General features: G+C 30.0%; 1 protein-coding gene across 7 annotated transcripts in view; it reads right to left on the bottom strand.

Moving 5' to 3' along the window:
- LOC127282010 (AF4/FMR2 family member 4-like) overlaps positions 1–27,261 on the bottom strand; it is a 225,096-nt gene that overhangs the window by 131,353 nt on the left and 66,482 nt on the right. The gene's annotated exons all lie outside the window — the stretch shown is intronic.

Raw genomic sequence — 27,261 nt, 5'->3', positions numbered from 1 at the left:
ATCTTAGAATTTAGAATAATCTTCTATGTTTAAGAATATTCCTCTAAATTTTCTAAGAGGATTTTCCATAAAAAGTCGCTCATGCGCAAAGATGATTGCGTCATATTATTTACGTCGCGTCATAAATCGCATATATCATGCGTGAAAAAATTTTAATTTCTGTGTAAAAAAAAAAGGGGGGAATAAACCAAAATGGATAATAATCTTTTAAATATCTTGATAGAGTTGCAGCTTACACAATATACGTGCCTATTTTTGAATGTAAAAGAAATTTTTAAAAGTAATTTTTAAGAAAATTTAAATAATTTTGAAGTTATGCTATTTAAAAATTTATTTTATTACGATTTTTTATTTATTTTAATTTTATTTGAAAATTTATTTAAAATAAATTTTCAAATTTAATGAATTATATATGTTTTTCGCATAAAAATATTAATAAAAATAGCTTTAGTTGATTTATTCAACAAAATTTATTTATAAAAAATTTATTTATATAAAATAAAAAAAAATAAAAATAAATAAAAAATAAAATAAATAAAATTTATTTATACTCAATTTTACTATTTTTCGAGTAAAAGTTGCCAGAGATGCGCAGAAACTTCGGACAGGTCCAATTTTACTTTTAAAGTAGTAAAAGTTACTTTATTCGTTTTTCCATTTTTCTCCGTGTAGTTATGTTAACCAGAATTCTAGTTGAATTAAATAGAATTCTCGTTAAAATAACCAGAATTCTGGTTAACCTAACCAGAATCAAAATGTTAAATATACCCTAACTAGAATTCTGGTTATTCTAACTAGAATTTTTTTTCAGTGTGGAATAACAAATTTTATTCCTTTTTAATTTTATAGATTATATCTATGACATACAAATTAGATGATTGTATTTTCATTATTTCCACAGAAAATTAAAATGCATTAAAATAAGCTGCAACGCTTCTTATTTTAATCCAATTTTGCTTATTTTAATACCAAAATGGATTAAAATAAGCAAAATTGGATAAAAATAAGAAGCGTTGCAGCTTATTTTAATGCCTTTTAATTTTCTGTGTCAGAATTCTTTTTAAGATGATATTTTCCTCTATAAAATAAGAGTATCCTCTTAAATTAAGGGGAATAATTTTACATAGAGGACAATCCTCTTAAACCAAGAGGACATCCTTTTGCAGCATATACTAGAGGAAAATATGCATTGAAATATAAGAGGAATCCTTTTGAAACAAGAGGATTTTTTTTTCAGTGTATATTTAATTTTATAATTTCATTCCTTTCAAGCAACGTTTAAAATTTATTTTAATTAAAAAATCGCGTTTTATCAAAACTAATATAGAAAATTTTTAAAAATTCAGAAAGTTCGCATATACTAAAGCGCTCCTTTTAAATAAACGTTTATATGCCTTTACAATTGGAACTTTCTATTCAATGTTCATCTAAGTATAAATTAATTTCGGTTGGCAAAGCGATTCGCGTTGATGCGAAAATCGTTCTTGTTGTTGTTGTTGTTGTTGTTGTATACTGCAATTATCCGATATGGAAAGATGAAAGACTTTGCATAATTAAGCTGTACGCGCAAACACATAAATGGAAATGTGTGTGAGTTATTTTATACATACATTTATATATGTGTAAAACAATCATGCAGCTGGCAACAGCATATGTTTACACTTGATGTGTGTACACGCAGTAAAACGCGCAAACCTCTGATTGCCCGAAGGACAATGCGCATCGCAATGACATACACAGACTTGATTGCGATGTTAACTTGCACCATAAACCAACTATAAATGATAAAGTCTTTGATGTCTCTCAATCATCAATAAATATATTGATTCCTTTAAAAATGTTTACTTTCCATAAAACACACGTAGAAAAAGAAAAAGTAATTTTTACTACTTTCAGAGTAAAACTGGACCAACTCGAAGTTTCTGCGCATCTCTGGCAATTTTTACTCCAAAAATAGTAAAATTTATTATTTCTGTAGTAAATTTTACTGTTTCCGTAGTAAGTTTTACTATTTCTAGAGTAAATTTTACTATTTTTGGAGTAAAAATTGCCAGAGATGCGCAGAAACTTCGAGTTGGTCCAGTTTTACTCTGAAAGTAGTAAAAGTTACTTTATAAAAGAAATCTTTTTTCTCCGTGCAATTACTCTCCTAACGCGTTTATTTTAATGTAAAAATTAAAATAAATTAACCAAATGTTTTTTTTCTTTTTGTCGAAAACATACACGTACACAATTTATAGTGAATGAAATTTATATAGACAGAAATTTACAGGAGACATATAATCTCTTATTGATCTGTTTCTTTGCGAGAGAATAAAGAGAAAAGAGGAGAGAAAACAAAGAAAAAAAAGAAAAAAAGAGTATTATAAAAGCAATTCCCTCGCTTCATGGAATATTTTTCTAAGTTTCTAGATGCAATGATGCAAAAGTTTTGAACGTTCAAATGAACAAAAAAAAAATTTTTTTGTTTTTTAAAATATTCAATTGGAAAACCTTTAAGTTGACCTACAAAGACGATATCAATCATAAAAACAAAAAAAAATTAATATTAGGGGTGATAAACCACCCCTAAGTAATAATTGATAGAAAACATAAGAGAATTAGACCCTTACGTAATAACTTTTTGGGTTCAAAAGTATATAAAAAAATTTGTTTTTTTACCCTAAACAACCACCATGTATTTAGACCCTTCGGACCCTCCCCTAAAAGCCACCCCCTCTTGGTAAAAAATCAAAAAGTCCATTTTCGACCCTTACGTAATAACTTTTTGGGCTCCAAACTAGCTAAAAAAATTTGTTTTTTTACCCTAAACAACCACCATGTATTTAGACCCTTCGGACCCTCCCCTAAAAGCCACCCCCTCTTGGTAAAAAATCAAAAAGTCCATTTTCGACCCTTACGTAATAACTTTTTGGGCTCCAAACTAGCTAAAAAAAGTTGTTTTTTTACCCTGAACAACCACCATGTATTTAGACCCTTCGGACCCTCCCCTAAAAGCCACCCCCTCTTGGTAAAAAATCAAAAAGTCCATTTTCGACCCTTACGTAATAACTTTTTGGGCTCCAAACTAGCTAAAAAAATTTGTTTTTTTACCCTAAACAACCACCATGTATTTAGACCCTTCGGACCCTCCCCTAAAAGCCACCCCCTCTTGGTAAAAAATCAAAAAGTCCATTTTCGACCCTTACGTAATAACTTTTTGGGCTCCAAACTAGCTAAAAAAATTTGTTTTTTTACCCTAAACAACCACCATGTATTTAGACCCTTCGGACCCTCCCCTAAAAGCCACCCCCTCTTGGTAAAAAATCAAAAAGTCCATTTTCGACCCTTACGTAATAACTTTTTGGGCTCCAAACTAGCTAAAAAAAGTTGTTTTTTTACCCTGAACAACCACCATGTATTTAGACCCTTCGGACCCTCCCCTAAAAGCCACCCCCTCTTGGTAAAAAATCAAAAAGTCCATTTTCGACCCTTACGTAATAACTTTTTGGGCTCCAAACTAGCTAAAAAAATTTGTTTTTTTACCCTAAACAACCACCATGTATTTAGACCCTTCGGACCCTCCCCTAAAAGCCACCCCCTCTTGGTAAAAAATCAAAAAGTCCATTTTCGACCCTTACGTAATAACTTTTTGGGCTCCAAACTAGCTAAAAAAAGTTGTTTTTTTACCCTAAACAACCACCATGTATTTAGACCCTTCGGACCCTCCCCTAAAAGCCACCCCCTCTTGGTAAAAAATCAAAAAGTCCATTTTCGACCCTTACGTAATAACTTTTTGGGCTCCAAACTAGCTAAAAAAATTTGTTTTTTTACCCTAAACAACCACCATGTATTTAGACCCTTCGGACCCTCCCCTAAAAGCCACCCCCTCTTGGTAAAAAATCAAAAAGTCCATTTTCGACCCTTACGTAATAACTTTTTGGGCTCCAAACTAGCTCAAAAAATTTGTTTTTTTACCCTAAACAACCACCATGTATTTAGACCCTTCGGACCCTCCCCTAAAAGCCACCCCCTCTTGGTAAAAAATCAAAAAGTCCATTTTCGACCCTTACGTAATAACTTTTTGGGCTCCAAACTAGCTAAAAAAATTTGTTTTTTTACCCTAAACAACCACCATGTATTTAGACCCTTCGGACCCTCCCCTAAAAGCCACCCCCTCTTGGTAAAAAATCAAAAAGTCCATTTTCGACCCTTACGTAATAACTTTTTGGGCTCCAAACTAGCTCAAAAAATTTGTTTTTTTACCCTCAACAACCACCATGTATTTAGACCCTTCGGACCCTCCCCTAAAAGCCACCCCCTCTTGGTAAAAAATCAAAAAGTCCATTTTCGACCCTTACGTAATAACTTTTTGGGCTCCAAACTAGCTAAAAAAATTTGTTTTTTTACCCTGAACAACCACCATGTATTTAGACCCTTCGGACCCTCCCCTAAAAGCCACCCCCTCTTGGTAAAAAATCAAAAAGTCCATTTTCGACCCTTACGTAATAACTTTTTGGGCTCCAAACTAGCTCAAAAAATTTGTTTTTTTACCCTAAACAACCACCATGTATTTAGACCCTTCGGACCCTCCCCTAAAAGCCACCCCCTCTTGGTAAAAAATCAAAAAGTCCATTTTCGACCCTTACGTAATAACTTTTTGGGCTCCAAACTAGCTCAAAAAATTTGTTTTTTTACCCTAAACAACCACCATGTATTTAGACCCTTCGGACCCTCCCCTAAAAGCCACCCCCTCTTGGTAAAAAATCAAAAAGTCCATTTTCGACCCTTACGTAATAACTTTTTGGGCTCCAAACTAGCTAAAAAAATTTGTTTTTTTACCCTAAACAACCACCATGTATTTAGACCCTTCGGACCCTCCCCTAAAAGCCACCCCCTCTTGGTAAAAAATCAAAAAGTCCATTTTCGACCCTTACGTAATAACTTTTTGGGCTCCAAACTAGCTAAAAAAATTTGTTTTTTTACCCAAAACAACCACCATGTATTTAGACCCTTCGGACCCTCCCCCAAAAGCCACCCCCCTCTTGTTAAAAAATCAAAAAGTCCATTTTTGACCCTTACGTAATAACTTTTTGGGTTCAAAAGTATATAAAAAAATTTGTTTTTTTACCCTAAACAACCACCATGTATTTAGACCCTTCGGACCCTCCCCCAAAAGCCACCCCCCTCTTGGTAAAAAATCGAAAAAGTCCATTTTCGATGAGATAGAAGTCCGCAACGTTTTAAAAAACGAAAAATTTAAAATGCAGAAAAATAACTTTTCACAATACAAACCGCTAAAAACACACTTTATTATTACAAAAACAAAATATTAAATCATCAACCCCCAAATTAAACCTAAAATTAGGTGTAACTTGCCCCACGTCATCAGTAAAGTACCCTTAAATGGCCCAACTTTTCAAATTTTTTGGTTAAAATGGCTTCTCCTAACCATAAGACTAAAAGATATGTGCACTAGAACTCCCCAGAGGGGGCGGAAAGCATTCGTTTTGGGGTAACTTGCCCCACGTCATCAGAAAAGTACCCTTAAATGTCAACTTATACCGCGCCGTGGTTGCCGTTTACACTGGCGCTCGCCGACATAAAATGTTTGATATTTAATATCTCGAAAACAAAAAAACTCGGCATTCTGAAAATTTATATACAGATCGGAAAAAACCTGAACTTTTCTTTGTAATTATTTATTTCAAAAAAACGAAATTCACCATCGGAAAGAGCATGAAAAAAACTTCAAAAAAAAACCTGCCTAAATTTTATTTATTGCATTTATAGACAGAAAATATTCAAATAGTAGGCGGTGTCAAAACTTTTTTTGGGGATATTTTTCTATCAGGTAGGACAACAATTTCCCTAAGTTTTACTTTTTTTCGAGAAATCAATTTTTTAACTCAGGACATTACACGTAAAATGCCTCACATTTGAGCCTGTAAATATTGCGGAATGCAATTTGATGTTAACCTCCCCCCAAAAAATTTACGTCTATAATATCTTTGTTATTATGCATAGTTAATAATCGATTAAGCTAGAAAAATACCTTCATGTTTAAGTTGTTTGATCTTCGATGCGTGCAAAAATTTTAATTCTCAGATTTAAGTATTATATGTATAGTAACCCGAGGCGAAATTTAAGGCATACTTTACAAGGAGTAAAAAGAATAGCCGGGACCAAAAATTTTATTGTTTAGATACCTTCTGTAATATACGAAAAAAAAATTCTAAACAATGGACGGAACGAACACTTTAAAATAATAAGAAAAATTTATTGACTTAATAAAAATTAAAAAATAAGAGCTTTTAACAAAATTTTTCTTCATTTAATAAAATTAAAAAATTTTTCAACAAAAAATTTTAAAAAATTTTATGTACAAAATTTTTTATTGTTTTGGGAATTAAAAAAATGTTTTTTGAAAAAAATATTATTTAAATCTTTTTAACAAAAATTTGTTAATTCAGAAAATATTTTATCATTTTAATTTGTAATAATGGTTCCTGGAATTAAATGTGCACGCACACATATGTCAGAGACAGTGTAAGTTTGAACCTAGTGGATAGAAGCAGAGATATTTACTTGCAGGCGACATTGACTCTGGCTGGGACTGGTGTAGTGCAGGCGGGGATATTCGGTCGCGTCCGGTGTACTTCGTTTACGCTCGGCGCTACCCCCGCCGGCCGCCACATTCACCTTCAAGGCTCTGGCGAAAGTCGACTGTAAAACGTTTCTTGCATTTCTCGACTAATTTCGTTCTCTCTCCACTCGGAAACAATTTTTTTTTGTTCTAGCACGGCGGTTTAAATGTAACACAATTTTTTTGTTAAATATTTAGCTAATAACATAAATTTTTTTTTGTTAAAAAAATTGATTTTTTTATTACGAAAAAAATTTTTTTTTCCAAAAAAATATTTTTTTTAAAAAAAAATTTTTTTTAAAAAAAAAAAATTTATTTAAAAGAAAATTTTATTTTTTTATTAAAAGAAAAAAAATGTGACAAGTGAAAAAAGCCGTTTTTTCGAATTTCTTTCTAAAATAATATGACTCATATTTTGATAACATTTAAAAAAAAAATTTCTCTTTTAAATAAATTTTTTTCTCTTAAAAAAAATAACAATTTTTGGAAAACAAATTTTTTTTTTGTAATAAAAAATAACAATTTTTGGAAAAAAAATTTTTTTCGTAATAAAAAAATCAATTTTTTTAACAAAAAAAATTTATGTTATTAGCTAAATATTTAACAAAAAAATTGTGTTACATTTAAACCGCCGTGCTAGCACAAAAAAATTTGTTTCCGAGTGGAGAGAGAACGAAATTAGTCGAGAAATGCAAGAAACGTTTTACAGTCGACTTTCGCCAGAGCCTTGAAGGTGAATGTGGCGGCCGGCGGGGGTAGCGCCGAGCGTAAACGAAGTACACCGGACGCGACCGAATATCCCCGCCTGCACTACACCAGTCCCAGCCAGAGTCAATGTCGCCTGCAAGTAAATATATCTGCTTTTATCCACTCGGTTTAAACTTACACACGGAAGAAATTTAGTATACTGAAAAAAAAATTTATTTGATTCAAATACTTTAAATTATTTGAAAAATATTTAATTGGTTCAAATACTTTTTATTTGGATCAAAAAAATATGTATTTGATTCAAATAACTTGAATTATTTGAATCGCATTTATTTGAACCAAATAAATCGTATTTGGTTCAATTAAATAATTAATTGAATTGAATAAATGAATTTATTTAATACAAATAATGAGTTACTTGAAACTATTCATTAATTTATTTCACTCAAATATTTCGTTTATTTGGTACAAATAAAAAGTATTTGACACAATAAATTTATGTAATTGATTCAAATAAACTGAATTATTTAATACAAATAATTCGTTATTTAATCCTAATACACTATTTTATTAAGAAAAATAAAAAAATATTTCAATCAATTAAATATTTATTTGAAACGATGATAATGATTTACTTGAAACAATTAATTTATTTATTTCACTCAAATATTTCATTTTTTTGATACAAATAAAAAGTATTTGATACAATAAATTTATTAATTCTAATTAATTAAATTATTTCATACAAATAATGCGTTATTTAAATAATACACTATTTTATTAAAGGAAAATAAAATATTATGATAAATTAAATATTTAAGTGTAATGAGAATAATCAGTTATTTGATACCTACTATTCATTTATTTATATATATTATTTAATAATATTCGAAGTCCAAAAGTCAAATATTTTTCCATCAATACAAAATTAATGTTTACAATGATTCAGAACAGCGAAAAACGCGTTTTTAATAAAAATATATTTACACTTTTTTTTGAAAATTCACCTGGGATGATTCATGATAATAATCATGAAACATATAATTAATTAAATTTTATAAATTGCATTTAATTGGAAAATATAATTTAATATCTTAACTTTAACTAAATGATGCCAAGCACTTTTCTGAGTTAAGTATTTTGCAAGTTCAATTGACATCAAGAAGTTAACATTCGTTTTCACGTACCGTGCGTAGCGTAGTTGGTAAAGCGTTAGACTCATAATCCGTAGTATAGGTCGTAGGTTCGATTCCCCCCATGCGTTAGATTTATTTATTTCTCAGGTTTACCTTTAATCATTAATTCTATGTATGAATTAGTTGAAAAATGAAAATATGCGATCATAGTATGCAGAAATTACATATTTTTTAATTTATTTATTTGAGTAAGAATTTAATTTAGAAATTGAAGAATTAGTAAATAAATATGTTATTTATTCAATTCAAATTTTGATTTATTTGAATCAAAAAATTCTTACATTTTATGCAAATAAATTATGTATTTGGATCAAATAAAATAATAATTGCCGCAATTAAAGAGGTTTTAGTTTCAATTAAAACAATTACTTATGACAAATAATCGAATATTTGATTCAAGAAAATTTTTAGTTGTTTCGAGAAAAATATTTTATTAATGCAAATAAATATTTATTTGAGTAAAAAAACATGCAGTATTGAATGAAATAATTTTCATAATTGATTCAAATAATTATTTATTCGTTTTGAATATTCCATTTATTTGATTTGAATACTATGTATTTGATTCAAATAACTATTTATTTGATACGATAAAATAAAATACTTAGGTTGAGTAAATGTGTATTTGGTTCAAATACATATTTATTGGATAATAGACAACTAAATGATGTATTTAGATCAAATACTTTTTATTTGATCCAAATAAATTTTTTTTTCAGTGTATCAATATTTGATAAGTCTGATAGGAAATTTTAGTATTCTCTTTTTCAAACGCGGAACATTTAAGTTTGATAACGAAAATCGGTATATTTTTACCAATAGTCTTTTTAGTAAATATATTCCAGAAATTGAAAGTATTATTTCGTAAATTGATAAATTTATACGAAAAACCAGAAGTAAGTTAAACCGACGCGCACTTCGTTATTTACTAAATTTATATGAAAATTTGGAAAGATTATTTCGAAATTTGTCTTATGGTTAGGAGAAGCCATTTTAACCAAAAAATATGAAAAGTTGGGCCATTTAAGGGTACTTTACTGATGACGTGGGGCAAGTTACCCATAATTTTAGGTTTAATTTGGGGGTTGATGATTTAATATTTTGTTTTTGTAATAATAACGTGTGTTTTAAGCGGCTTGTATTGTGAAAAGTTATTTTTCTGCATTTTTAATTTTTCGTTTCTTAAAACGTTGCGGACTTCTATCTCATCGAAAATGGACATTTTCGATTTTTTACCAAGAGGGGAGTGGCTTTTGGGGGAGGGTCCGAAGGGTCTAAATACATGGTGGTTGTTTAGGGTAAAAAAACAAATTTTTTTAGCTAGTTTGGAGCCCAAAAAGTTATTACGTAAGGGTCGAAAATGGACTTTTTGATTTTTTACCAAGAGGGGGTGGCTTTTAGGGGAGGGTCCGAAGGGTCTAAATACATGGTGGTTGTTTAGGGTAAAAAAACAAATTTTTTTAGCTAGTTTGGAGCCCAAAAAGTTATTACGTAAGGGTCGAAAATGGACTTTTTGATTTTTTACCAAGAGGGGGTGGCTTTTAGGGGAGGGTCCGAAGGGTCTAAATACATGGTGGTTGTTCAGGGTAAAAAAACAAATTTTTTTAGCTAGTTTGGAGCCCAAAAAGTTATTACGTAAGGGTCGAAAATGAACTTTTTGGTTTTTTACCAAGTGGGGATGGCTTTTAGGGGAGGGTCCGAAGGGTCTAAATACATGGTGGTTGTTTAGGGTAAAAAAACAAATTTTTTTAGCTAGTTTGGAGCCCAAAAAGTTATTACGTAAGGGTCGAAAATGGACTTTTTGATTTTTTACCAAGAGGGGGTGGCTTTTAGGGGAGGGTCCGAAGGGTCTAAATACATGGTGGTTGTTCAGGGTAAAAAAACAACTTTTTTTAGCTAGTTTGGAGCCCAAAAAGTTATTACGTAAGGGTCGAAAATGGACTTTTTGATTTTTTACCAAGAGGGGGTGGCTTTTAGGGGAGGGTCCGAAGGGTCTAAATACATGGTGGTTGTTTAGGGTAAAAAAACAAATTTTTTTAGCTAGTTTGGAGCCCAAAAAGTTATTACGTAAGGGTCGAAAATGGACTTTTTGATTTTTTACCAAGAGGGGGTGGCTTTTAGGGGAGGGTCCGAAGGGTCTAAATACATGGTGGTTGTTCAGGGTAAAAAAACAACTTTTTTTAGCTAGTTTGGAGCCCAAAAAGTTATTACGTAAGGGTCGAAAATGGACTTTTTGATTTTTTACCAAGAGGGGGTGGCTTTTAGGGGAGGGTCCGAAGGGTCTAAATACATGGTGGTTGTTTAGGGTAAAAAAACAAATTTTTTTAGCTAGTTTGGAGCCCAAAAAGTTATTACGTAAGGGTCGAAAATGGACTTTTTGATTTTTTACCAAGAGGGGGTGGCTTTTAGGGGAGGGTCCGAAGGGTCTAAATACATGGTGGTTGTTTAGGGTAAAAAAACAAATTTTTTTAGCTAGTTTGGAGCCCAAAAAGTTATTACGTAAGGGTCGAAAATGGACTTTTTGATTTTTTACCAAGAGGGGGTGGCTTTTAGGGGAGGGTCCGAAGGGTCTAAATACATGGTGGTTGTTTAGGGTAAAAAAACAAATTTTTTTAGCTAGTTTGGAGCCCAAAAAGTTATTACGTAAGGGTCGAAAATGGACTTTTTGATTTTTTACCAAGAGGGGGTGGCTTTTAGGGGAGGGTCCGAAGGGTCTAAATACATGGTGGTTGTTCAGGGTAAAAAAACAACTTTTTTTAGCTAGTTTGGAGCCCAAAAAGTTATTACGTAAGGGTCGAAAATGGACTTTTTGATTTTTTACCAAGAGGGGGTGGCTTTTAGGGGAGGGTCCGAAGGGTCTAAATACATGGTGGTTGTTTAGGGTAAAAAAACAAATTTTTTTAGCTAGTTTGGAGCCCAAAAAGTTATTACGTAAGGGTCGAAAATGGACTTTTTGATTTTTTACCAAGAGGGGGTGGCTTTTAGGGGAGGGTCCGAAGGGTCTAAATACATGGTGGTTGTTCAGGGTAAAAAAACAACTTTTTTTAGCTAGTTTGGAGCCCAAAAAGTTATTACGTAAGGGTCGAAAATGGACTTTTTGATTTTTTACCAAGAGGGGGTGGCTTTTAGGGGAGGGTCCGAAGGGTCTAAATACATGGTGGTTGTTTAGGGTAAAAAAACAACTTTTTTTAGCTAGTTTGGAGCCCAAAAAGTTATTACGTAAGGGTCGAAAATGGACTTTTTGATTTTTTACCAAGAGGGGGTGGCTTTTAGGGGAGGGTCCGAAGGGTCTAAATACATGGTGGTTGTTCAGGGTAAAAAAACAACTTTTTTTAGCTAGTTTGGAGCCCAAAAAGTTATTACGTAAGGGTCGAAAATGGACTTTTTGATTTTTTACCAAGAGGGGGTGGCTTTTAGGGGAGGGTCCGAAGGGTCTAAATACATGGTGGTTGTTTAGGGTAAAAAAACAACTTTTTTTAGCTAGTTTGGAGCCCAAAAAGTTATTACGTAAGGGTCGAAAATGGACTTTTTGATTTTTTACCAAGAGGGGGTGGCTTTTAGGGGAGGGTCCGAAGGGTCTAAATACATGGTGGTTGTTCAGGGTAAAAAAACAACTTTTTTTAGCTAGTTTGGAGCCCAAAAAGTTATTACGTAAGGGTCGAAAATGGACTTTTTGATTTTTTACCAAGAGGGGGTGGCTTTTAGGGGAGGGTCCGAAGGGTCTAAATACATGGTGGTTGTTCAGGGTAAAAAAACAACTTTTTTTAGCTAGTTTGGAGCCCAAAAAGTTATTACGTAAGGGTCGAAAATGGACTTTTTGATTTTTTACCAAGAGGGGGTGGCTTTTAGGGGAGGGTCCGAAGGGTCTAAATACATGGTGGTTGTTCAGGGTAAAAAAACAACTTTTTTTAGCTAGTTTGGAGCCCAAAAAGTTATTACGTAAGGGTCGAAAATGAACTTTTTGGTTTTTTACCAAGTGGGGGTGGCTTTTAGGGGAGGGTCCGAAGGGTCTAAATACATGGTGGTTGTTTAGGGTAAAAAAAGAAATTTTTTTAGCTAGTTTGGAGCCCAAAAAGTTATTACGTAAGGGTCGAAAATGGACTTTTTGATTTTTTACCAAGAGGGGGTGGCTTTTAGGGGAGGGTCCGAAGGGTCTAAATACATGGTGGTTGTTCAGGGTAAAAAAACAACTTTTTTTAGCTAGTTTGGAGCCCAAAAAGTTATTACGTAAGGGTCGAAAATGGACTTTTTGATTTTTTACCAAGAGAGGGTGGCTTTTAGGGGAGGGTCCGAAGGGTCTAAATACATGGTGGTTGTTTAGGGTAAAAAAACAACTTTTTTTAGCTAGTTTGGAGCCCAAAAAGTTATTACGTAAGGGTCGAAAATGGACTTTTTGATTTTTTACCAAGAGGGGGTGGCTTTTAGGGGAGGGTCCGAAGGGTCTAAATACATGGTGGTTGTTCAGGGTAAAAAAACAACTTTTTTTAGCTAGTTTGGAGCCCAAAAAGTTATTACGTAAGGGTCGAAAATGGACTTTTTGATTTTTTACCAAGAGGGGGTGGCTTTTAGGGGAGGGTCCGAAGGGTCTAAATACATGGTGGTTGTTCAGGGTAAAAAAACAACTTTTTTTAGCTAGTTTGGAGCCCAAAAAGTTATTACGTAAGGGTCGAAAATGGACTTTTTGATTTTTTACCAAGAGGGGGTGGCTTTTAGGGGAGGGTCCGAAGGGTCTAAATACATGGTGGTTGTTCAGGGTAAAAAAACAACTTTTTTTAGCTAGTTTGGAGCCCAAAAAGTTATTACGTAAGGGTCGAAAATGGACTTTTTGATTTTTTACCAAGAGGGGGTGGCTTTTAGGGGAGGGTCCGAAGGGTCTAAATACATGGTGGTTGTTCAGGGTAAAAAAACAACTTTTTTTAGCTAGTTTGGAGCCCAAAAAGTTATTACGTAAGGGTCGAAAATGGACTTTTTGGTTTTTTACCAAGAGGGGGTGGCTTTTAGGGGAGGGTCCGAAGGGTCTAAATACATGGTGGTTGTTTAGGGTAAAAAAAGAAATTTTTTTAGCTAGTTTGGAGCCCAAAAAGTTATTACGTAAGGGTCGAAAATGGACTTTCTGATTTTTTACCAAGAGGGGGTGGCTTTTAGGGGAGGGTCCGAAGGGTCTAAATACATGGTGGTTGTTCAGGGTAAAAAAACAACTTTTTTTAGCTAGTTTGGAGCCCAAAAAGTTATTACGTAAGGGTCGAAAATGGACTTTCTGATTTTTTACCAAGAGAGGGTGGCTTTTAGGGGAGGGTCCGAAGGGTCTAAATACATGGTGGTTGTTCAGGGTAAAAAAACAACTTTTTTTAGCTAGTTTGGAGCCCAAAAAGTTATTACGTAAGGGTCGAAAATGGACTTTCTGATTTTTTACCAAGAGGGGGTGGCTTTTAGGGGAGGGTCCGAAGGGTCTAAATACATGGTGGTTGTTCAGGGTAAAAAAACAACTTTTTTTAGCTAGTTTGGAGCCCAAAAAGTTATTACGTAAGGGTCGAAAATGGACTTTTTGATTTTTTACCAAGAGGGGGTGGCTTTTAGGGGAGGGTCCGAAGGGTCTAAATACATGGTGGTTGTTCAGGGTAAAAAAACAACTTTTTTTAGCTAGTTTGGAGCCCAAAAAGTTATTACGTAAGGGTCGAAAATGGACTTTTTGATTTTTTACCAAGAGGGGGTGGCTTTTAGGGGAGGGTCCGAAGGGTCTAAATACATGGTGGTTGTTCAGGGTAAAAAAACAACTTTTTTTAGCTAGTTTGGAGCCCAAAAAGTTATTACGTAAGGGTCGAAAATGAACTTTTTGGTTTTTTACCAAGTGGGGGTGGCTTTTAGGGGAGGGTCCGAAGGGTCTAAATACATGGTGGTTGTTTAGGGTAAAAAAAGAAATTTTTTTAGCTAGTTTGGAGCCCAAAAAGTTATTACGTAAGGGTCGAAAATGGACTTTTTGATTTTTTACCAAGAGGGGGTGGCTTTTAGGGGAGGGTCCGAAGGGTCTAAATACATGGTGGTTGTTTAGGGTAAAAAAACAAATTTTTTTATATACTTTTGAACCCAAAAAGTTATTACGTAAGGGTCTAATTCTCTTATGTTTTCTATCAATTATTACTTAGGGGTGGTTTATCACCCCTAATATTAATTTTTTTTTGTTTTTATGATTGATATCGTCTTTGTAGGTCAACTTAAAGGTTTTCCAATTGAATATTTTAAAAAACAAAAAAATTTTTTTTTTGTTCATTTGAACGTTCAAAACTTTTGCATCATAGATGCAATTGCACTTAAGGTTCAATATCACTATTTCGCTGGGATTACATGTTATAGAGAGGGGGAGCATTGGCCGCGCGCGCGACTACATTTGTGAATGTATATTATACCAGAGGACAAAAGCTATGCACACCTTCTCTACTTCATAAATTCAACTCTAACACACTCGCCAGTTCTCGAATTACACGTTCAGTCGAAACCGAGGTCGAAACAAACTCACTGCGATTTCCTGCACGAAGGGAAAACAAAGTCATATGTATATATATATATATATACTTAATGTTACAACGAATTTAATATGCGGCGACAAATGTCTTACCAGAACAGGATTGAAGAAAAAACAATTTATTTTATAATGTAATTAGAAATTCACTTTTTGGTATCAAACAACTTTAATAGTTTTCAGTTGAAAATAATAACTATCAACTAAAACAATAAAAAAATAAAGCATTTTAGGAAATTTAATCATTTTTGCTGTATTTTCCATTGTTTTCAACCCTTTAATCCCCTAAGACAATGGAAAATGGATCATTTTTCAAAATTTTCTAATTTTGCTCCATTTTCCATTGTTTTTAACCCTGTAATCCCCTAAAACAATGGAAAATGGAGCAATTTATAGATTTTAACTTTTTTTGCTACATTTTCCATTGTTTTAGGGGATTAAAGGGTTGAAAACAATGGAAAATGGAGCATTTTTCAAAATTTTCGAATTTTGCTCCATTTTCCATTGTTTTCAACCCTTTAATCCCCTAAAACAATGGAAAATGGAGCAATTTATAAATTTTAACTTTTTTTGCTCCATTTTCCATTGTTTTCAACCCTGTAATCCCCTAAAACAATGGAAAATGGAGCAATTTATAGATTTTAACCCTTCTTGCTCCAATTTCCATTGTTTTAGGGGATTAAAGGGTTGAAAACAATGGAAAATGGAGTAAAAAGGGTAAAAATCTATAAATTAATCCATTTTCCATTGTTTTAGGGGATTATAGGGTTGAAAACAATAGAAAATGGAGCAAAAAGGGTTAAAATTCATAAAAAGCTTCATTTTCCATTGTTTTCAACCCTTTAATCCCCTAAAACAATGGAAAATAAAGCAAAAAAGGTTAAAATCTATAAATTGCTTCATTTCCCATTGTTTTAGGGGATTAAAGGGTTGAAAACAATGGAAAATGGAGCATTTTTCAAAATTTCCGAATTTTGCTCCAATTTCCATTGTTTTCAACCCTTTAATACCCTAAAATAATGGAAAATGGAGCAAAAAGGGTTAAAATCTATAAATTGCTCCATTTTCCTTTTTTTTTGGGGATTAAAGGGTTGAAAACAATGGAAAATGGAGCATTTTTCAAAATTTTCGAATTTTGCTCCATTTTCCATTGTTTTCAACCCTTTAATCCCCTAAAACAATGGAAAATGGAGCAAACTTAAAAAATTTTGAAAAATGCTCCATTTTCCATTGTTTTCAACCCTTTAATCCCCTAAAACAATGGAATATGGAGCAAAAAGGGTTAAAATACATAAATTGCTCCATTTTCTATTGTTTTAAGGGATTAAAGGGTTGAAAACAATGGAAAATGGAGCAAAAAGGGTTAAAATGCATAAAATGCTCCATTTTCCATTGTTTTAGGGGATTAAAGGTTTGAAAACAATGAAAAATGGAGTAAAAAGTTTACATTTGATTAAAATAATGTTTTGTTTTTCCTAGTTACAGTTTTCGATGTTCAATGAAGAAAATAAATTTTCAAAAATGAAGCACAATTGTATATATACATATAACGCTAGTTATTTAGAAACAAAAGCTAAAGTAGATCATTGCAATTAAGTGGTTTCCGCCTGTGGCGTATTATATTGCCTTTAAACTATATATATATATTTTGGAATATACAAAACACAATACATAAAATCTTTATTATCTGTCGAGAGGGAGATGACTGCCGTTGAAATATAGCAAAAATATAATCTCTTTACAAAGTCACGCGACAATTTCGCGTTTTACTCATCGTTGGTGTGTACAATTTTATATACTATAACAGCTATTAACTGTGAAGCAATATTATTCTTCAATTTTATGAGTTTTACTAAGAATTTCAACACGCAACCAAACATGAAATTCTTCCTTTCTTTTAAAATCATTTTTCGTTCACTATATATATATATAAACATAATGCTTAATAAATTCTCCTTTAATAATATTACAATCGTAAATTTCAAAACCAACAAAATTCCATTCTTTTCTTCACATAACTCTACACGAAATATTTATTATCGCACTAAATCGTTATTACTTTGGAAATTTAAAAAAGGGTTATAGGAAAAATTTTGTTCGAGTCAATAAAAGAAATATTCAAAAAAAAATTATTTAAAGGTGAAAATGATTTTAGTTTGCGATTTTCATAAATTTATATATATATCATTGCGCATATATAACAGTAAATGAGAAAAGCGAATGATTAAATCCTATGCTTAACAGTTTGGACGTTCAAAGCCGATCAAAGTGCATCCGAGGGGGGAAGGAGAGAGAGAGAGTTTCGCGTATTAACTGCACCTCGATATTTCGATAGTATATATCGATGCGTATGCGTCAATTCATCGACGCAATTAATTCAACTGCAACGCGACGTAATGGATGAGAGCATGCTAGTTGCTTCGTTTACATATATATTCATTTACGTTAAAACAGTCATGTGAAGTTGGCACCAAAATCTCAAAAAATGAAAAATCCACAATAAGTTCTGGGTAGATTATCAATAGTTCTAGAGTTCTATAAGTTTTAATTCAATAGTTCCGTAAATTTTGACCAGAAAACATGATATTAAAAAAATAAGGTGCTAACTTCACCCAGCACTATAATTTTCGCAAAAAAGAGTGCTGACATATTATTCCGATAGAAAATACAGAGTTCTAGAGTTCTCTTATAAAACAAAAAATAGTTCTGCAAAATTTAAAAAATTTAAAGTTTTAGTTGATTTGACCATAGTTTTGGCATCTTTATCAATAGATCAACAAATTATTCTTATGAAATTCTACTCTAAACTCAAAATAAAAAAAAGTGTTGAAATTTAAAATTTAAAAAAAAATTTTTTTCAAAAATTTGAGTTTTTATGAGTTTTGATAAGAGTTCTGCCATCTTCATCAAGAGTTGTACAAATTATTCTTATGAAATTCTACTCTAAACTCAAAATAAAAAAAGTGCTGAATATTAAAATTTTCAAAAATTTGAGTTTTATGAGTTCTAATAACAGTTCTGGCATCTTCATCAAGAGTTGTACAAATTATTCTTATATTTTACTCTAAATTTAAAATAAAAAAAAGTACAGAACTTTAAAATTTTCGAAATTTTTTTTTCAATTTGAGTTTTTATGAATTCTGATTAGAGTTCTGGCATCTTCATTAAAAGAAATTTTACTCTTAATTAAAAAAAAAATGAACTTTAAAATTTTCAAAAAAATTTGAGTTCTCATGAGTTCTGATTAGAGTTTTGGCATCTTCATCAAGAGTTCTACAACTTATCCTTATGAAATTTTACTCTAAATTCAAAATCAAAAAGAGTGCTAAACTTTAAAATTTTCGAAAATTTGAGTTTTCAGGAGTTCTGAGAAGAGTTCTGGCATCTTTATCAAGAGATCTACAACTTATTCTTATAACAGTTTACTCCAAATTCAAAATCAAAAAAAAAGCTGAACTTTGAAATTTCTGAAAATTTTTTTCAAAAATTTGAGTTTACATGAGTTTTGATTAGAGTTCTGGCATCTGCATCAAGAGTTCTACAAATTATCCTTATGAAATTCTACTCTCAATTCAAAATCAAAAAAAGTGCATTTACTATTTTCAGAATCTACATTTAACCCCTTCACTTTCAAAAAAATCAAAATTTTTTAGAGTTCTGAATAGTACTAACAGAGTTTTAGATTTCTCCTTTTTATCTAAAATAGTTCTGTACGAAAATTTTTTTTATTTAAAAAAATATTTAAATTACGTGTTCTTTAAGTTCTGATGGGTGTTCTGTTTACCCCCCACTAAGTTCTACAAAAAACACACCTACATTTTTTTTCTAAACTTAAAATTAAAAAATGGGAAAAGAACTAGGCGCAATTGCGCCTACATCTAGGGTTTCGTGGCGCTTTAAATTTTAATGTCAACTACTGGGACATGTCAACTATAGGGACATGTCTACTATATGGACATGTCAACTATTGGGACATGTCAATTACTGAGACAGATGAACTACTGGGACATGTTAATTATAGGGGCATGTTAACTAATGGGACATGTAATGTCCATTCGGGAAAATGTCCATTCAGTAAATGGAGATTAGGGATCTGTGGGGCCCCAAAATTTGAATTTGGGAGCTATGGTGCCCCAAAATTTTAATTTGGGATCTGTGGTGCCCCAAAATTCGAATTTGGAAGCTATGTTTGCCCAAAATTTGAATTTGGGATCTGTGGTGCCACAAAATTCGAATTTGGAAGCTATGTTTGCCCAAAATTCGAATTTGGGATCTGTGGTGCCTCAAAAGTTTAATTTGGGATCTGTGGGGCCCCAAAATTTAAATTTGGGATCTGTGGTGCCCCAAAAGTTTAATTTGGGATCTGTGGGCCCCCAAAATTTTAATTTGGGATCTGTGGTGCCCCAAAATTCGAATTTGGAAGCTATGTTTGCCCAAAATTCGAATTTGGGATCTGTGGTGTCTCAAAAGTTTAATTTGGGATCTGTGGGGCCCCAAAATTTTAATTTGGGATCTGTGGTGCCCCAAAAGTTTAATTTGGGATCTGTGGGCCCCCAAAATTTTAATTTGGGATCTGTGGTGCCCCAAAATTTTAATTTGGCATCTGTGCCCTAAAATTTGATTTGGGAGCTGTGGTGCCCCAAAATATACTACGGACAGACGGACGCCAAAGTGAAACTATAAAGCTTTCGGCCATGGGCCACGAAACCCTAAAAAACTACGTGACTTTGAAATTTAAAAAAAATTCAAATAATTCAAAATTGAATTGCAAGAGTTTTGATTAGAGTACTGTTTGCCCCTCATTAAGTTCTACAAAAAACAGTAATAAAATTTTTTTCCATTTAAATTTCTTATCAAAGAAACTACAGGACTTTCAATTGACAACAATTAAAATATTTCGAAATTCAGTTCTAAGTATTCTGATAGTAGTTCTGTTTTCTCCCACTAAATTCTACAAAAAACCCTTAAGGGGTCTACCCACTTTAGACGCGATAAAATGAAGTTTGTTTTCTAGAATTTTTCTGATTGGTTTGTATTATAAATATTGACATATAAGTTGTTAGACTAAAGAAAAACACTCCCGAAATACATGAAAAAATTTTTGTTATTTGTTTTTGTAAATTTTATATGCATGAAAATGGTAGTTGAAAAAAAATCCCACAATAATTTTTTTTCCGCGCTGTTGATGAAATCTCAGAAACTCAAAGTTCACCCATTTTTTTTAATTTTAAATTTTGAGTAAAATGTTCTAAGGATAAATCGTAGAACTCTTTACGAAGTTGCTAAACCTCTTATCAGAACTCATAAAAACTCAAATTTTTGAAAAAAAATTTTCGGAAATTTCAAAGTTCAGCACTTTTTTTTATTTTGAATTTAGAGTAAAATTTGATAAGGATAAGTTGTAGAACTCTTGATGAAGATGCCAGAACTCTAATTAGAACTCATGAGAACTCAAATTTTTTCGAAAATTTCAAAGTTCAGCACTTGTTTTGATTTTGAGTTAAGGGTATGTGGGCGAAGGAGGTTTTTTTGTGGTTTGAATCTTTCTCTGAAATAAAAAATGATTTTGGGTTGAAATTCGGGAGAAATGATTTACTTTGGTACAAGGAATCTCGCTGTTCTACTTATTTACTACAACTTAACGCAAAAATAATAAAAATAAAGCAATAAATAGTAAAATAATGTGTTTTATCATAGTTCATTCAGCGGCCACTCGCTTAAATTGGCGCTGTTTACTGGAGCACTGACACACTCAAGCAACGACTCTGTATGCGCCGCCATCTTTTTTTCATTTTCGTTTAAAAATCCCACTTTTTAAACTTCATTTTTTTAATAATTTAACGCAAAATTATGTATTTTTCGGAGAACAGCGAGATTCATTGTAAGTACCAAAATCTATCATCCCTCAAAATTTTAGACAAAAATCTTTTCTCGTTTTAGAGAAGGATGTATACTAACAAAATACGTTTTTCCATACTAGGTCACGTGGGAGGTTCCCACATACCCTTAAGAGTAGAATTTCATAAGAATAATTTGTTGAACTATTGATAAAGGTGCCAGAACTTTGGTCAAATTGACTAAAACTTTAAATTTTTCAAAATTTTTAAATTTTGCGGAACTTTTTTTTGTTTTATAAGAGAACTCTAGAACTCTGTATTTTCTATCGGAATAATATGTCAGAACTCTTTTTTGCGAAATTTATAGTGCTGGGTGAAGTTAGCACCTTATTTTTTTAATATCATGTTTTCTGGTCAAAATTTACGGAACTATTGAATTAAAACTTATAGAACTCTAGAACTATTGATAATCTACCCAGAACTTATTGTGGATTTTTCATTTTTTGAGATTTTGGTGCCAACTTCACATGACTCGTTAAAACATCCTAAACCAAAAATAAAGGCTTATATGGGAAACAGTAATGTTCTGTTTTCACTCTTTTTTTTTATCTCTTTATGACTTAAAATACAAAAGTTTCCATGTAACAAGTAGTAAAATAAAATATTTTTCCTAATACACGATTTTTTTAACTTTTACTACTTTAAAAGTAAAATTGGACCTGTCCGAAGTTTCTGTGCATCTCTGGCAACTTTTACTCCAAAAATAGTAAAATTTACTTCAGAAATAGTAAAAATTACTACGGAAACAGTAAAATTTACTACAGAAATAGTCAATTTTACTATTTTTCGAGTAAAAGTTGCCAGAGATGCGCAGAAACTTCGGACAGGTCCAATTTTACTTTTAAAGTAGTAAAAGTTACTTTTTCTTTTTTTCCGTGTACTCTCTAAATCTGAATTAGTAAAAATGTTTACTAATTTGAATTAGCGACTCACTTTTTGCTTCTGAATTAGTAAAATTTTACTAATTATTAGTAACTTTTACTAACAATTATAGTAAAATTTAACTAATTCTAAAGCAAAAAGTGAGTCACTAATTCAAATTAGTAAACATTTTTACTAATTTAGATTTAGAGAGTATCAAAAATTTGATTCAAACAATAAGTTACTTGACTATTATTAAACAAAATATTTACTTGAATCAAATAATTTTTAATATACCTCAAGTTTTAAACGTTGAACGAAAAATTTGTTTACTACTTTTTTACTCTCTAAATCTGAATTAGTAAAAAAGTTTACTAATTTGAATTAGTGACTCACTTTTTGCCTTTCAATTACTAAAATTTTACTAATTATTAGTAACTTTTACTAACAATTAGTAAAATTTAACTAATTCTAAAGCAAAAAGTGAGTCACTAATTTAAATTAGTAAACATTTTTACTAATTCAGATTTAGAGAGTAGTATACAAATAATAAAGTATAGAAAATTATAATTTTTTGTATCCAAAAATAAATTGATAAATAATTTATAGAAAAGAAAAAAATTCAACTTAAATAAGGTATATAATTTTTCAATTTCTTTAAATTAAATTTAAAAAGAAAAAAGTCGCATTTTTTTTTCTAAAAAGAGGTAATTGTCGGTAATAAGTTTAATAATCCTTTTTATAACTTTCTTCTTTGGCAGGGAAATGTTTCGAGAGTGTAAAAGTGAGCTTATTCGCCAAAAGTAATCGAGAAGTGGAAAAGTTAAAAACTATATACATATATATATATATAAAAAAGTAGAGAGAATTTTTTCGTATTTTTCGTTTATATAGATACTGTAATAACGAATCAATTACGGCGTAGCACGCTGCAGGCCGATATTGCCCGGTGGATAATTAATTCTCGTTAATCGCGGCCCATTTGAAATGGTAATGAGAGAGCAGGGATGATTTATGCGGTTCGCCAGTTGCGAACGGAGAATTATACTGATATGAGGGAGAGATCATGTTTTTTTAAAAATACTGTTCACAATTTTTATCTTTTTCTCTTTCTCCCTCCTTTGACTTCTAAATTAGATTTTTCATCCCTTCACTTGCAATTAGCATTTCTTTTTATTAAATCCATTTTTTGAGATTAACCAAATTGAATATATACGCGCTTATCTATATAAATAAAAATCCCTCGCCTTATTATAATTAAAAAAAATAAATTATTTGATTTTCAATATAAAAAATAAAATTTAATTTTTTAATTTAAATAAAACAAATTATTTTTTGAAACAGAAAATTATAAATTTAACATCAGAAAATTATAAAAATTTATTATTTTTTCTATTATTTATTATTATTATTATTATTATTATTAAAATTATTGAAATATTATTATTATTTAATAATTTGCCCGTTATTGCCCGTATATATGTAAATAAATAAATAATTACATTCAGGTAAGCCGCAATAAAAATCGGTACTTTCGGGTTGTCACAAACCTTCCAGTTTGAATATTTACGTAATTTGAAATAATAAAGTTAAATAATTTGGAAATATTCATCGACCAGTGTTGCCAAAATAATAATATTTATAATAATAATAATAATATATCATTTACAATAACATTTAATATTTATAATAATATTTATGTTTATAAATATTTGTTTACTTTAAACTAAATTAAAAATAAAATTTAATTGATTCAAACAAAACGTGTTTGATGAAAAAAAATTTATTTGATTAAAATAAATATTTTTTTGATATAATTAATTTGATTTATTTTACTAAATTTTTTCGAATCAAGGCAGAATTTAATGGAGCCAAAGAAACTTTTGATTGATTTAACCAAAAGTTAAATTTAATTAATAATTATTTATTATTATTTTTATTATTATTATTATTATTATTATTATTATTAATTATTATTAATTATTAAAATTATTGAAATATTATTATAATTATAATAAATAAAAATAAATAAATAATTATTAATTAATCGATTATCGAATTATTAAATTTTTTATTATTGCTATTATTCATCATTTTATAATTTTTTGATAAGGAAAAAAATCTTCACCTGGAACAGCGATATTTTTTCACTAAAACAACGAAAGTTTTCGCTATTCCAGAGAAACATATAGCTGATCCAAAAAAAAAATTTTTTCCCTGAAACAATGACAAAAATTTATAGAATTTTCATTTAAAAAATATAATAAAAAATCGTTGATTATAAACGTAAATTTTAGAATTTTTTCTAGAAAAAAAATTTTCTTATTTTTGAAAAATAAAAGAAAAATTTATTTAAATATTTAAAAGTAAAAAAAGAGATAAAAGAAGAAAATTTCTATGAAAAAAAACAAACTTTTTTCCAAGTATTATTTATTAATCTTGAAAACTAGTAAACTATAGTGTTATATTGACTTGAATTTAAATATTCATTAAATGTGTGTTTAACAAGTTAACTTTCCGCTTTGTCTCTACAAGGAAACATATATAGATATAATAAATTCTTTTTCAAACTACACGCATATATACAATATATATGCGAATCGTTTAGCTAATTTCCACACATTGACAATTTATACAAACAGTTGAAAAGTTCTCTTGTGTGATAATAATAAATGAAGTACACCGTGCGTATATATATATATTTTATCGATAATGATTTTGACATGTCACGAGCACATTGAACTGAATATATATATTATTTCATTATGAGAGTGAGAGAAAGATAATATTTTCCGTTGTTTGTCAATTATTGTTTCGTCATTCATTTTACATACACACAATTTTACAAAAAGATATATCAATTCTGCCGTGTTTTCTAAAAACTTAGGTTACTGCAAAAAAATCGAAAAATGAGTTTTTTATATCGTTGGAATCGTGGAAAAAAGATACACCTGTTAATGCAAATTATTTTTAAAAATTGTTAATATTATTAATAATAATTTTTGCATAAATAATTGAAAATACCGGTAACTGCAAAAATTGATGAGTGATAATTTGAGAAACTTAGGTAACTGCTATAAAAACTTGGGTGTCTTTGGGTGTTGTGACGTATTTTGTAGGTCGTGATTTGAAGAACTTAGGTAACTGCACCAGTGCCTAAGTTTCTCAAAACACGGACCTCATTTTTCGAGTCCTCGTCGCATGGAAAACTTAGGTAACTACAGAGTGCTATCAGAGCACTGTAGTTACCTAAGTTTTCTATGCGACGAGGCCTCGAAAAAGGAGGTCCGTGTTTTGAAGGACCAAGTAACTGCAAAATCTTATACATTTCTTTAAAATTACAATGTTTTTTGTGCAATTAATAATTTATAATGACAATAAATAATGAAATAAAAAACTCCAATACTATATATATATATAATTATACCTAAATAATAATTTATCAATTATTGAAAAATTAAGTATTAATTTTAATAAATAATATAAAAGCATTAATAAATTAAGAAAATGAAGTTCAGTAATATGTTTATTTCATGATTAATATATAAATAATTTAGTTCAATTATTTAAAAAATTAAAATCGTTTTTAATTATTTAAATAAACGTTAATAAAGCAGCGAACTACATTACCTACAATAATTTGACTTTAATATTGTATAATTAAAATAAATTCAATCATATAGTTTAATATTTGTAAAAAACAATAATTATAATGATAACTTTCGCATCTTATTAAATAATTACACTTTATTATTTATTATTTTTTTTTATTTATTTTTATTTTATTTCATATAATTATTTAATATATTTTTACTATTTTTTAATTTAATTTAATTTATTTTTTTAATTTTATTTATGTATTTTATTTTATTTTATATTATTATTTAATATATTCTGAGTTAATACAATATTTGACTCTAATATTGTATAATTAAAATAAATTTAACCATAAAATTAAATATTTGTAAAAAACAATAATTATAGTGACAACTTTCGCAGCTTATTAAATAATTATAGTTTATTATTTAATATATTTTTACTATTTTTTGCCCAGAAAGATGAAAATTCTTATATATTCCCTGCAGTTACCTAAGTTTTCTGTGCGACGAGAGGCCTAATACGGGCGGTTATTAGCACGAGGGACCAAGTAACTACCAGTTACCTAAGTTTCTCGTGCGACGACCCTCGAATCAGCATACCGGTAACTACATTTTTAATAATTTATTGAATGTTTAAACAAATACAACATTTATTTTTACATAATTAAAAAGAATAAATTTAGACGAATCGAAGGAACAAAACGGCATTTAAAAATTTTAATTAGGCTTTGCGGTACATATCAATGAAGTTTAAACAGTTTTTCGCGTTTTTCTCGAAATCTTTCATTCTGCAGTTACCTAAGTTTTTAGAAAACACGGCAGAATTTATATACACTTCATTATAACATTGAAAAGTGGTTTAATTCAATTTTATATAGGAGAAAATAATTTCTATCATTAAATTTTCTTCAAGTGCCAGAAAATTATGTTTCTGTTCGTGATGAAATTACAATAAAATGAGCCTTCATCTTATTTTCATTGTTGAAAGATCTCTTTTATCAATGATGAAAAAAAAAGCAGACCCTTTTATCTTTTTTTCTATACCGGAAATTTAAAAGTTGATACTAACAATATTTTATAGTGCGAGAAACACGCATGTGCACGTGGCTTACATGCACGTGCGATATATTCTATTCGCATATATACGTCATCCAGTTTGAGAGAAAAGAGATCAAAAGAAGAAGAAAAAAAATTGAGAGATGGGGAATTTAAATAGGGGGAGGGGGGAAGCAGAGTTCAAATAGGGTGAACTCGGAAAACAAAATTTGTCCTCAAATAATTAAAATTTGTTTCGAGACAATCAAATTTTAATTGAATCAACTAAATAAATTTATTTCATTCAAATAAATTTTCTCTTATATACAATAAATTAAATAAAATTAGTTAATAATTTATAATAAATAAATACTAATAATTAATATTGAATAAAATTAGTTAATAATTTATAATAAATAAATACTAATAATTAATATTAAATAAATAATAAATAATTATTAATTAAAATTAACCTTGCGTTAAATTAATCAAAAGTTTCTTTGGCTCCATTAAATTCAGTATTGATTCGAAAAATTTAGTAAAATAAACAAAACGTTTATAATTAGATCAAAAAAATATTTATTTTAATCAAATTTTTTTTTTCAAATACGTTTTGTTTGGATCAATTAAATTTTATTTAACTGAAATAACTTAGGCTTAAAGTAAACAAATATTTATAAACAATATAAATATTCCAAATTATATTTTAAATATTATTATAAATATTAAATATTATTATAAATTATATTATTATTATTAATTATTATTATTATTTATAAATATGTATATTCCTTAAATTATCAAATATAAATATTTCTTTGAA

This window comes from Leptopilina boulardi, unplaced genomic scaffold (assembly GCF_019393585.1).
Source record: "Leptopilina boulardi isolate dan_hultmark-lab unplaced genomic scaffold, ZJU_Lbou_2.1 LbouV2_278, whole genome shotgun sequence".
NCBI lineage: Eukaryota > Metazoa > Arthropoda > Insecta > Hymenoptera > Figitidae > Leptopilina > Leptopilina boulardi.
The sequence above is the reverse complement of the archived record's forward strand: the minus strand, read 5'-3'. Positions and strand labels throughout refer to the sequence as shown.